Source organism: Canis lupus, chromosome 36 (assembly GCF_003254725.2).
Source record: "Canis lupus dingo isolate Sandy chromosome 36, ASM325472v2, whole genome shotgun sequence".
Classification (NCBI taxonomy): domain Eukaryota; kingdom Metazoa; phylum Chordata; class Mammalia; order Carnivora; family Canidae; genus Canis; species Canis lupus.
In genome coordinates this window covers 211762-224642 of record NC_064278.1, presented here as the reverse complement: position 1 = coordinate 224642, position 12881 = coordinate 211762, and positions in this window count along the sequence as shown.

Sequence of the window (12881 nt, the reverse complement as noted above, 5' to 3'; positions counted from 1 at the left end):
CTTCCAGCCTCAACCAGGACAGAGCACCTCAGATCATTGCTCTGATCTTTAACTCACAGATCACCTCAAGATAACCAGTCTCCTGTCTGGGCTAATGCAGCCAGCGTGCCACATCTGTAAGAATATTATTCTACTCTGATCTTTGCAAGAGAAAAGCATGCTCATATGCTTCATGTCCCAAGTAATCTACCTAGTTTGGTTTCTGTTTGGTACTTTCTAGATGTAACTGCTAATTCTCACAATAGCCCCAAGTGTACAATTTATTATTCTCGTTCTCTCTGCAAAAGACAACTAAAGTTCATGAAGTTTAAATAATCTACCTCACTCACGCAGTTAGTAAACCATGGGCCCAAGATTCAGACCAAGAACTGCCTGCAACTGGGTCAGAGAAGCACAAAGAAATTACAATGTTTAATTTAGTTGGTCTCATAGGGGTACTTAGTCTCTTTCAGCCTCTCAGATCCCCTCATCTTCTTCCTGGTCTTCCCAAGCTATCATCGGAACATGGCTACTGAATCCTTTGTTGGCAAAGGGAGAGAGTCTCTTATTCGTCCTAGGTGCCTGGTGCAGCATCCTTTGCTTTTAATCAACTCATACCCCCTTGTCTGCCTCATCACTACTGACCCTGCTAGCACCTATTTCTGGTAGCTACACTGAAGAACTAAATCATGATCTCCTCTCCTTCAGTGTGGTCAGGGCCTGCTGGTCCTCTCTACTGGCTTCAACCCATACTGTTGCAACCTCCCTTCAGGCTGTCAAAAAGTCCTTGGACACTGCAGTCACTACCTTTTCTTCCTTGCAGTCGCTACCTTTTCTTGGGAAACTCCCCACCAAACCCTCAGCTAACTTTCTGTCTCCCTACCTCAAAGAAATCCTGGGGTTTGGCTTTCCTATCTCTACTACATGAAAAACAAAGTAGCTCAGAGGAGCCATACTGAGGTCCTCCCTCTGCAAGCACCATCTCTTTAACACTGCTGCACTCTCCCACAGGTGAGTTCTAGATCTCTTTTACAATATGATTTTAGCCTAGAAAATAAAATATAAATTGGTGCAAAAGATGCTCTGATTTACATTTCCTGACTATTATGCCTCTGTCTCTCCAGGGCTTTAGTTGGTCAGGAGTAGTCCACATCTCATCTTTGCCTCCATTCCCATTAATTCTTTGCACTAGAATGGTAAGTTTCTCCTCTCTCAAATGAACTCCCCTCATGTTATACCCTCCTCACTCCTGTATGAACTATTTCTATGTCTCTTTCTTAATGATGATAGGGCTATCTTCTTTACATCATGGAAGAAATGCTATACTCTAGATGTTCAGGTATGGCTCTTGATATGTTAATTACCAGTTACAATGCCCTCAGCTATAATTAGTAGACAATGCCAACTCATTTTGGCTTAGAAAGTAAAGAAATGGCATTATCCGATGTGATTATTCCCAAGGTAGGTTGATTTCTGGTTATTTCAGTGCTCAACTGCGTCATCGAGGACAAGTTCCCTACATCTTTCTTCCCTTCCATACTTAACCAGTCGACAGCCACATGACAGCTCCCGCCATTCTGGATGTCCCAGAAAGGTACAATAATAAATATCTAGCAGCAGATGATAACTGCCTTTTCCTCTATTAGGTTATTTTATTTATTTATTTTGTAAACCTTTTAAAATTGAGGTATAACATACTCCACCAGCATGTAAGAGTTTACGGTTGTCCCATATTCTTGTAAACACTTGTACTGTCACTTATTTTTTATTAGGCCTTCTAGCGAAGTACCTCAATGTCTGTGTGTGGTGGGGGTTGGGGGGAGGTTTGCCTGAATAACAATCAGTTATTTAATGCTAATTAGATTTAACACATAGTACTTCCTCTAGAATTATGTTGTAAAAGCCTTTTTAAACTTATTCTCACTAACAACCAAATGATATAACCATTAGACCAATTCATGAATTCAATTAGTTGTTAAAACAACATTTTTGTAATTTTTTATAGCAAAGAAAAGCTTAATCAGAATTATCCTCAGCATCTCACTTTTTTAGAATTGTATCAAATGCTGATACCTAAACTAATCTTTGGAACACCACAATTGGCTCAGACCAGTCATGATTCAGCCCTGGCTCAGGCATATAACTTTCTTAAGGCTCATGGTCCAATGGGGTAGCTAAACCAAATCATGAGTCTGTTAGAAAGAAGAAAGGCAAGTTACTGGTTACTGAATAGGCAAACAAAAGTGCACACTAAAAAAATGTTAAAGGAGTTTTTATAAAATCATTTTAGTTTTTTAAAGACTTTTTAAAAATAATCTCTATACCCAGTGTGGGGCTTGAACTCACAACCCTGAGATCAAGAGTCATATGCTCCACTGACTGAACCAGCTAAATGCTCCTAAAATAATTTTCTCTCTTGATAAATTCTACCTTTTGTAATTATTTTCTCTACTCAAAACCTTATTAATCCAAAGCTAAAACACTGCTATATTAGGTAAATGAACAAATCAGACTAACTAGTCAGAAGATCATGTACATGCAAATACAAAAGAGAAAAACACATTAACATACTTCAAAACAATCTCCCCATTGACTTAAAATCAATCTGTCACCAAAATTTTATGAGCTATAGTCTGAATTTCAAATGAGATAACATTTGTTAGATGATAATGTTGACTTCAGTTGTTTCAGTTGGCTAATGACCAACATGTATTTGAAAGTCAGCAAATCTATATTTAGCCAACTAATGTAGCATTTGGCTATTAGCAGTGTTCTTTGGCTTACAGTGAGAGATCTTTTTTTTTTTCCCCTGTATGACACATTGGTGCTTAGCCAGCTATTTAAGTTGATCATAAATTTTGCTGTCTGTTGTCAAAAATCACCTGTTCCAGACTTTGGCTATAACACATATGTTTGCATAGCCATACATACATTTCTTTTTATGACTACTGGAGATTCAAAGAAAGATAAAATTTCTCAAGTCAGAAATTAAATCTTCCTCATTCCCCTAATAAACAGTAAAATCCCTCACATCTGACCAAGTATAATTTTCTTTTCACAAAATTGTCCCATTTAAAAAAATAATTAACTTAAAAGAATCTTTTCCAATACACTATCATTCAATGCAAATATCTTCATGTATAAAAAGGTGAACATTTAAAGAAGACAGTTGTATTCTATCATTTCTAATTTTTACTAAGACGATCCTAGTTTAGCCTTATTGTAGTGATACAGATTCTAATAAAACATACTCTTAAGATTGAAGTGTTTAACCACCATCTTCCTTACCAAACACCTAATTTGGGATACGGGCATTTACATGAATTCTTTTCTAGATACAAAAGAGGTGAAACTATACATGCTGATGAGGTCAAGGACAAGCTCCTTCAAAATTTCTATTTCCATACAGAGTCAGCAAACAGCTGGATGCTAACAATAGTAGAGGTTGTGCCTTTGACCCCTTTAAAAATAAAATAGGTTATACTTTGAAAAGGCAAAGAAAATAATGCATTAAAATTTAAACTGTATCTCCCTCAGGCTCCTCCAAGCTGCCAGTATTTGTATCTTTCTCTTGGAAGTTCAGCCATAGCCAGCCCCCCTGGTCCAGTGCAGTTGGGCCTGGTGGTCCTCTCTGAGACTTTCTCTAGCATATGTAAGCATCCCGGAGTGAACAGTGTCCTTGGTTCCAAATGATCAGTGAGCAACAGCCTTCCCCATCTACCAGAACCACACACTCAAGACTCCAGAGTCTATTTTTGGCTTAGACTTCTACCCTTGACAATTATGGTCCTAACCCTTTTTCCTAATTCCTATAGAGATTCATTTCTTCTCCAGGGCTGGGCCACACTTTCAGATCCTTTACCTTATTTCAGTCACACTTTCCATTCATACATTCTAGATACCAAACAACAACAAGAACCATGGTCATCCTACAGCATCCTATTAGTTCAAACCTACCCACCATGACTAGAAGCTTCTTAAACTTTAATTCCATTTAGATCTAACCTGATTTTGACACTCTACTTCAGACTATAATTTAGATGTTTACTTTCTTCTAATGGCCAGCTTCCTTCTGACTCCACCAATTAATTATCAATTCTGTCTTATTCCCAGGTCAAGCCTGTTGCCCTAGAAGGAAACAGTGCTTTGCCATGCAGCTAGGCAGAGCTGCTAACGACAAAAGGGTATGGTGCATGTCAGAACACTTGCATTTAGTTGATAGCCAGCTAATGAAAGTCAGCTCACTTAGAGCTGGTACAAAGAAAGCAAGTGACTGTATCTAAAGCAAAACCTTTTTCCCCCCTTCATTAGCATAACTGAATTTTTTAAACTGTAGTTCCAACTTTGTTGCTAGAGAGCGAACAGCTGGTAGGGGGACTATAACAAGACAGAAAGCTTAAAGAAAGCTGTGATTTTTACAGGTCTTCTAATACATGTATGGTAGAGTCAATCTGGATACACAGGAAAAGAACTGAAAATGAATGAAATGCTACTTTGGATATATGAGGCTGCTCCTTCAATTACATGGTCAGAAGTTTTTCCATTGTGAAGCATGTGTGGTAACACTAACAGAAGGTTAGGTGATTCCATCCGGCACTTTACGTGTACTAATTAATTCTCACAACAATCATAGAAGATCAGTATCTTTTATAGATGAGGAAACTGAGTCACAGAGTGTTAAAGAATCTTATCCAAAGTCACAAAGCAAATTAAATGACTGCCTAAGAATTAAAACCCAGGCAGTTTGATTCCAAGGTGGTCCTAAATTAATATAAGTTAAAGTTAACTATCATGTAGAAATGAATGCACCAGTTCCTATGTACCCTGTGTCACAGTAAAATACTTCCAAAGGAATTTGGCTATAGTCTCCATTCTGTAGCAAGATAACAATACAAATTCTGGAAATTTCATGTCCTTCATTAAATGATCAACTTAAGGTAGCATTTCAGTGAAACTTATCCCCTTGCCATCCTCTATTACCCTGTCCTTAAATAATCAACTGCCATCAGCAATGTTTACAGGGTCTCCAATGACAGAGATACAAGAACTTTTAAAAAACAAAACAAAACAAATGCTAAATCTTTGACCAGTCCCTTAACATGGATAAATCTTGAGGAGTCAAAGCATTTTAGACATTCTTGAAAGAGAAACACTCTTTATTACCAATTAGAACTGGTTCCCTCCCTCGGTGAACTTGGCTGCACCATTTATGATCCTGGGAATCTCTTTTCTAAAAGGCAGATATAATTTCCTCTTTGATCTTTTTCCTTTGAACCACAATGCTGACCTTGATCTTTGAGATCTTTCTTCTACAAAGGTGAGGAGGATACAAAAATCAACCCACAGAAAGTCTTTTCCTATAAGCTTGAGTAGTGCACTTCATCTTTCCTTCTCCTTGAAATCTATCCTAATCTCAAGAAGACTTCCCAGATCAGGGTCCTAAAAATACCCATTTCCAGATTGTCCTATTGCACCAGATGGTTTCTGGAAGACACAGACACAGAATGAAATGCAAAGCAATCCTCAAAGGAAGATAATACAATGAGGGAAGGCATCTAAAGAGAGTCTGTCACTGAGACAAAATTTTTAAAACTCTGCACAGCAATTTGACCCCGTTGTATCTGACACAATTATTTCTCCTCAGAAGGAAAGACTAGATTATGCTGTGGTAACATAAAATCTCAGCAGTTTATAAAAAGAAATGTTTACTTTTTGTTGCCACTGTATGTCCAATGTAGATCAGATACAGCTAAGTAATGAAAAGAAAAAAGATGGACAACCTCAAGCTGGCTCTTAAAGTTTATGCTTCTATCCTCATGCTTTGAGCCAAAGAAAATCAGACGATCACTTCTGAATTCAAAGGACAAGAAAGTATAAATCTCCTGTTGGGATGAGTATCACATATTACATGATGCCATGTAATGGCATGTATGAACAAGGAAGTAAACTTTGCCCCCAGAGAAGGGAAGTGAATATTTTGAACAAAAAATACAATATGCCACAGGTTGTGTTTTTTGTTTAGGGGTTATTTCCTATGCTGTATAACAAACTATCACAAATTCAGCAGCTTAAGATAAGACCCATTTAAATCCTATAGTTTCTGTAGGTCAAAAGTCTGGGCACAGCTTATCTGTTTATCTGCCTTGTGTTTCCATAAAGCGGAAATCAAGGAATCAACCAGAGTTCTGGTCTCCTCTGAGCCTCGAGGTCCTATTCAAGCTCACACATAGCTGTTGGTAGAATTCGGTTCCTCGTAGATCTGAGGGCCTTAGCTTCCTCAGGCTGCCCTCAGTTCCTTGCCACATGGCACATCGGCAGCCCACTGTATGACGGCTCACTTCAGAGCCAGCAAGGGAGTCTCTAAAGCAAGTCTGCTAGGAAGACAAAATCCTAATGCAACATAATGTAATCATGGGAGTAACATGCCATTATCTTTGCCATCTTCTATTGATTAAAAGCAACTCACCAATTCCACACACGCATAGGGGAGGGAATTATACAAGGATGTGAACACCAGCAGAAAGAGATGATGGGGTCCACCTTAAAGTCTATTTCAACACTGGTGGGTGAGTGAGAAATAAATGAGAGAAATTTAGGCTCCCTCAAGGGAATACTATTAGTATATACTTTAGAGAGCCTGTCTTTGGCTTGGGTCATGGTCCCAGGGTCCTGGGATGGGGCCCCACATTGCATCAAGCTCCCTGCTCAGTGGGGAGTCTGCTTCTCCCTCTGCCTCTCCCCCTGCTCATATTCTCTCTCTCTCTCTCTCAAAATAAATAAAATCTTTAGTGTGTGTGTGTGTGTGTGTATGTATTTCACATATATATGTATTTTATATATATATATATATATATATATATATATATATATATATATATTTCACAACCATGGCCAAGAATATTCCAATTCTCACCAAAAACATTATATTATATAGCTCCCTGTACAGTAAGATTATTTAGACATTGAGATTAGGACATCAGTTTCATTGAAATCCCATCAAATTTCCCCTGTCTTGAGGCTACTATTCCTCATTTACCAGGAAAACCATTTAAGAAAGTTTTAAGAAAATATTTGATCATACATTTATAAGAATATCTTTGCTTCTTTACTTTTGTTTCTCTTGGTTTGTCGAAAAGGACTGCATTTCTTTTTTTTTTTTTTTTTTTTTTTTTTTTTTTTTTTTTTTTTTTTTTGCAAATGGATCCCAGACAAGCTTTATTGCAAGCACCCTCGGGTGAGGTTCCACGACTCACGGGGGGGGGGGGGGGGGGAGGGGGAAGTCACACTGGGAAGGAATTGATGTTCTTTTATTGGGTTGGGGTAGGGCCCTGGCTTGTGCCCAAAAAAGGCGAGGTATGTGGTGGTTAGTGAGCATGGGGCAGGGGAAGGGTGTCAGATCATCGCCAAGGCATGGGTCCGAGTTCATATCTGTAAGGTATTTAGTGCTCAGGGCACACGGGGCGAGGAGTAGGTGATTGGCACTTCCCAGAAGTTCCTGGGTGGAGAGTGTCGGTCTCCCGATGGTGATGTGGAGGCCCGTTGTGAGGGTGGTGGGAAAGTCTGTCATCTTAGAGAGGGTTGGTGGAAGGTCCACCATTTCAGTGCCCCGACTTCCCAGCCGGCCCATCATTCCGGCCTCTTTTATATACTGGTATCAGGGGGGCGTTGACTTTGCTCTGGCTACTTCCTGCAGGCAGTGGGGCGCCGTCGTAGAGGCCATCGGAAGTGGGCAGGCGGGAATAGGGCTGTAGGAGGAGTTGGTTAACTGATATTCCGGTCATTTGTCCCAGGCGCTCTTGTACATAACGTATAAGGCAGGGACCGATTAACAAGAGGAGTATACAGAGGGGCCCTGCCAAGGGGAGAGCCTAGGTCACCCAGGCTTGAGGGTTTAAGTCCCAAATAGAGTCGTCTTGACACCTTGCTCGGATCCGATCTCTGAGCTCCTTGACTTTGGAGGTGACTATGCCTGACTGGTTGACAAAATAGTAGCACTCCTTGTTCAGGTAGAGGCATGTTCCTCCTTTCTCGGCAGTGAGGAGGTCCAGGGCCCATCGGTTCTGCAGGGTGACGGCAGCTAAGCTGGTGACTTGAGTCTGTAGGGCGGTGAGGGAGTCGGCTATACATTCCATGTCTTCGTTGAGTTGCCTGGGAGAGCTCGTAATAGAAGTTAATGGAGGTTCCCAGTCCCGCCCCCCCAGTTGTTAGTCCTGCCCCTATTAAGAAGGGGAGAAAAACAGCCGTTTTCTCCGAGGGGTAGGGGTAGGGAATACTTGAGACGAGAGTTGTTCAGAGGAATCGATGCTTGTGGTCAGAGGCAGAAGGATCAGAGTGCAGTTTAAAGAGTCATTGGCGGTTAAGCAACAAGAGTCCTGTGGGGCAGGAGAGAAAGATTCCCGAGGGGGCGCAGTAGGGGAGAGTGGAGATGTTGCTGGTGGTATGAGGGGTGGAGGAGATGAGGTTCAGGATCGGTATGGGAGCACCGATAGATCCAATGTGGACCGTTATTGGAGAAATTGGGTATAGGCCAGGATTAGGAATCGGGATCCCGATGATGTTAGTGAGGGAAGAAAAAGGAAAGCAGATCCAGCAATCTTGTCCTCCAGAAACATTTTTCCAGAGGTTGTAACTGGAATTTAGGAGGGTTAGGGTGAGAGGTTTAGTGGAGGGTGCTCCCCGTGAGGAGTCGAGATGGATCCCTTTATATCCGGGTTGTGCTTGTACAGGTGTTGTACTCTCTTGAGGGAGTGGTTGCGGGAGGCCTGGTCCTGAACCCCTCCCCCATCAGAGAGTCCTATTTGGGCCAAATAGGTCCAGCAGACCTTTCCAGATTTGGGGTACTTAGTGCAGGGGGATCGAAAGGTTTGAGACAGCTCAGAGGTCCAAAAGGTCCTTCCCGGGGCATAGGGCGACGTGCAGAGGGTTGGCGTTTTTCCCTGGTAGCAAGATTTTGGCATAGAGGTATAAGCCGAGAAGTAGCGCGAGGTACCCGAGCCCCTCATGCATTCACATGACTCCGCCTGGATCGGGGGGCTCAGGAGGAGTATTAGGAGGAGACTTAACCAAGCGGAGCTTGGTGGGGCCCACCATCTGGGAGGCCCATTTACTGTCGGCGGGGGCCCGTTTAAGATTGTTGATGTGTACCCGTGGCTGGTGGCCCAGGAATTTAGCCGCAATTGGGGTAGTGAGGATGACGGTGTGGGGTCCCGTCCACCGCGTTTGCAAGGGGCCAGGGCTGTGACTCCTGAGGAGAACCTGGTCACCCGGGAGCAGTTTCTGGGGAGGAATCTCATCGTCCTCGAGGTCGTTCGGGGCCGGGGTGACTGAGTCAGCATGAGCTCTCAGGAGGGCCCGATGCCTGAGGATGGTAAGGGATGTGTAGTTTCCAGGAGATGTTGAGACTTTCAGCCACTTGCCGGGTTATGCTGGATATGAAGGTGGGCCCGTTGTCCGACTGGAGGGTTCGAGGCAGCCCCAAACCGGGAATGATGTGTTCGTAAGGATGGTGGCCACGATGTCCGCCGTCTCACGGGCCGTGGGATAAGCTTCTATCCAACCTTAGGCCGCAGAGTTGCTGTAGGTCAGTAAAAATAACCAGCATCAGAATATTCCAGCTTCCACGGCTGCTACCTGTAGCTTTCAACCTCCGCTCACCTGTCCGGACTAGGACTGCATTTCTTTTAACATGTACCAACCCTAAACAGAGTCACATCCCTTTGTCTGTTCCTTATGAACTATCAATTAGCATTTTCATATTCATCACGGACAATGTGTATCATGAAACTAGCTAATAAACACAACGTATGCAAAGCTGCTTCTATCAAAGTAGGAGAATGCCAGGCTCTTGGTTACCACAATTACTGTGTATTATGTGTTTACAACCCAACCAGCTCAAATAAAACACACCACCAGAGATCATACTGAATGAAGATGTTTGCTTATCAAAAAGAAGTTTCTAAATGTTAATTATGACCAATTTGCTTTTTCCCAAGACTAAAATTATGCTGCAAATATAATTTGGCAATAATAAATTTGGCCATTTGTAGCAGTGCATGATATATATATATACATATATATATATATAGAGAGAGAGAGAGGGATGTTCTAACTTAAAGAGTAAAATTCATTTCAAAGGAAAGTGCAAACATTTTGCTGAGTATAGGTCATGTTGTGTTGTAATACTAATAAAGTGCCTGTTAGATGGGAAGTATAAGGTTTCTCTCGCAGTGTAATAAGGAAAGTACTCTTGTCTCTCAACAGGGTTTCATAACAAAATGTTATACTTATACACAGCTACTAGATGGCATTGGCAACACCAATGACAATATCATTTCTGATCTCAAAGGCTGCATGCTGTTCTTGTTCTCAAAGATACTGGAAGGTAGCATGACAATCCAAATGGAAACTGGGCTTCTCTACAAGTCAGAAGATACTCAACTTGACTCATAACTAACAAAATACTAATTCAAACAGTGAGATATAACTTCTCAGGTAATATAGTGTCAAAGATCACGGTTATGAAAGTGCATGTTGGCCATGATGTAGAGCAACAGGCACTCTCATGATGTGTTAATGAGACTAGAAACGGGAGCATCCTCTTCGGCCCGCCATCTGGTAATATACATCAAAAAAATTAAAATACGCGTAGACACTGACCAAGGTGTTCTGCCTAGATTTAGACTCACACATCACAGTAAAGACATTTTCTCAAAACTAACCTCCAAAAAATACCAGATTGAAAATTTTGAAAAAGGCAAAGCAGATGTGGATGTACGTGAGATGCTGCCGCTCATTTCAAAACAGCAGGAGGTCTAGACATCTATGTTTTGGTACACACATTTTTTTTTTCTTTTCCTGGAAGGATAAACAAAAAAACCTGTGAGTAATAGTTACCTCTAGCAAAGAGAGATGAATTGTGAAGTAAAAATATATATTACTTTTTATTTGTAATTTCTAGTAGTTGAAAATTTTACCTTTCCATTCTTTTTAATTAAAAACAGAAAAAAGAAAATGAAACCAACTTCATCTGAATGAATCAGATACACTGAAAGTCATATGCTAATTAGAGTTACATTTGGCTTCTCAGCCTACCTACATTTTAAATGTCCTTAAGAGGCAAAACGAATGATAGGACACTTGCCACTCAGAATGCTAATTGCTTTCTCTGGAGTTCTGTGTAGCATTTGGGCTTTGGAAGCTTCAAGACTAGCATAACCTCAAGAAATTCATCCTGTTAGGTTCAGGGTCATACTCTGAAGGTGACAGGGTTGATGTTCTGGGGTAAGAATGTAGTCTGGGATAGTCCCAAAGCCTAGATCATACCACTGCAGAGGCTAGAAGTCACATGTTGTGGAAGGAATCAAGAACCCTCTCAAAATGTGATTAGGCAAAATTGCTTTGACAAGGTCCTTTATTCCCAAAGTAGAAGGCAGTCCAAAAACTGGATTCCCAGACTTTGAAGACTAAAAATGGACAAAAAAACAACCCAAATTCCCAAACCCACCTTATAGTTTGGTGTAATTTACTTACTCTTAGATTCAGACTATCCTCTGGTGGTTTAGAGGAAAGATTACTTTCTGTCTAACTGTGGCCCTGGATTCCTATGAATGGGACTTGTTTTCTCATGAAGATGGTAAAACTTCCCAGAAATTAAAAAACATAATAAAATTGGCCATCAGAGAGGGCACAAATCTCTAGAATTGGCAGTATAGGTGGAGGCTGAGATGGAGAAAACAATAATTGGTAGGACAAATTTTTGTTTTAAATAAAGTATTTTAAAATGTTCCCGTGCTTTGCAAGGCCTTTTCTTCTGGCCTCATTCCCCTTTCAAATGTCACAGTTTTAATTTTACTCAATGTCATATGCCCCAGCCTCTCTGAGCTATAACTAATTTCTTAGCCCTGATTTGTACTCATGTGGGTTGATAACATGTCATGTCAGTGTGCCCTAAATTACCGAAGACACATATGTGTTACTTCATCTTGTAAATGACCTAACACTCTTAGGAAGAATTTGAATCTCATGGTCAGAACTAAATCATTTATATTTACCTTACCAGATTCGGTGTCCTCTGAATTCAGTGTTAGCGTAAGCTTTGGTATCTGAACGTTGTTTCTGGAATACATAGCATCTTCATATTAATATCAAGATATCTATGGGCTCCTAAGTAGCAGGTGTTAATAAAAATGAAGAAATAGATATGTTTGCAGATTCCTTCAAATGCCCAGCTATTTCTTCTGCTTTATTTAGTTTTAGTGAATCTGCAATACTCCCTAAAGGGCTGACTTCTTGAAATTGCCTTTTTTCTTTTTTTTAATAATAAATTTATTTTTTATTGGTGTTCAATTTGCCAACATACAGAATAACACCCAGTGCTCATCCTGTCAAGTGCCCCCCTCGGTGCCTGTCACCCATTCACCCTCACCCCCCACCCTCCTCCCCTTCCACCACCCCTAGTTCATTTCCCAGAATTAGGAGTCTTTATGTTCTGTCTCCCTTTCTGATATTTCCTACCCATTTATTCTCCCTTCCCCTCTATTCCCTTTCACTATTATTTATATTCCCCAAATGAATGAGAGCATACACTGTTTGTCCTTCTCCGATTGACTTACTTCACTCAGCATAATACCCTCCAGTTCCATCCACGTTGAAGCAAATGGTGGGTATTTGTCATTTCTAATGGCTGAGGAATATTCCATTGTATACATAAACCACATCTTCTCTATCCATTCATCTTTCTTTTTTTTTTTTTTAAAGATTTTATTTATTTATTCATGATAGTCACAGAGAGAGAGAGAGAGAGGCAGAGACACAGGCAGAGGGAGAAGCAGGCTCCATGCACCGGGAGCCCGACGTGGGATTCGATCCCGGGTCTCCAGGATCGCGCCCTGGCCAAAGGCAGG